This window comes from Parus major, chromosome 4, assembly GCF_001522545.3.
Source record: "Parus major isolate Abel chromosome 4, Parus_major1.1, whole genome shotgun sequence".
In the NCBI taxonomy this organism is placed as follows: Eukaryota; Metazoa; Chordata; class Aves; order Passeriformes; family Paridae; genus Parus; species Parus major.
In genome coordinates this window covers 67896595-67897563 of record NC_031771.1, presented here as the reverse complement: position 1 = coordinate 67897563, position 969 = coordinate 67896595, and the positions used below count along the sequence as shown (strand labels likewise).

General features: G+C 40.6%; 1 protein-coding gene across 1 annotated transcript in view; it reads right to left on the bottom strand.

Annotated features, from left to right (window-relative positions):
* The window catches only part of SFXN5 (sideroflexin 5), a 139183-nt gene that overhangs the window by 81463 nt on the left and 56751 nt on the right, over positions 1-969 (bottom strand). The window lies entirely within an intron of this gene.

The window sequence follows — 969 nt, the reverse complement described above, 5'->3', positions numbered from 1 at the left end:
TTGCAAATTGCAAATTGTAATTTTAATTGCATAAATTGTAAATTGTAAATTGTAATTTTAATTGCATAAATTGTAAATTGTAAATTGTAATTTTAATTGCATAAATTGTAAATTGTAAATTGTAATTTTAATTGCATTAATTGTAAATTGTAAATTGTAAATAATGTCCCCATGCAGGAGAAAGCCCATCCTGCATCTCCCCCTGATGCTCCACCCTGCAGCCTCAGCCTCCTCCTGCTTTCCCCACCCTGAATTTCCTTTTAAAGCTCCCCAAAGTCTTTTCCTCCAATTTTATTGAGCACCACAGAAATCAAAGTCCTCGTGTTCCCCCCCTGCTGCCAATTCCTGTGCTAATTATAATTCATCTCTGATTTCCAGTGCAGGCTCTCAGAGCATCCCCCAATATTGCTGAATTCCCTTCCTGCATCCAAAATTCAACCAAAAACACCCGAGAGGAAGGAAAATTTGGAATATAAATATAAATACAGCAGAGCAGAGGCTCCTGTGTCCCCAAAGAACTGAGCCCTGCTGATGTTCCCTGCTGAAAATGTTCCACCCAAACCCAAGGATTAATTAATTTAATATTTTTAATTAATCTTTGAATAGTTTAATCTTTCAGATCTGCTGGGAAATGCTGTGCTGGTGCTCCCAGGAGAGCTGCTGGGGACCTGAGGACAGTGGGACACCCCAGAGAGGGGAGGAGGCAACTTTTAATCATTAAACAGCTCATTAAGAAGCTGCTCCTTCCTGGAATCCCAGTGCCAGGGCTGTTCAATACCCTAAAATGTGGAAAAACAGGGATCATCCCAGTTTTTTTTGGGAATAACCCCTCCCCAGATGGATCCAGCTGTGGGCAGTGAGTTTTGTTATTTACTGCAAAATGAAAATGCTCCCAAAAGTGACAGATCACTCAAAAACAGCAGAAAAGGCTCTGGATGGGGCTCAGGTAAAATAGGAAGTGTTTTTCCA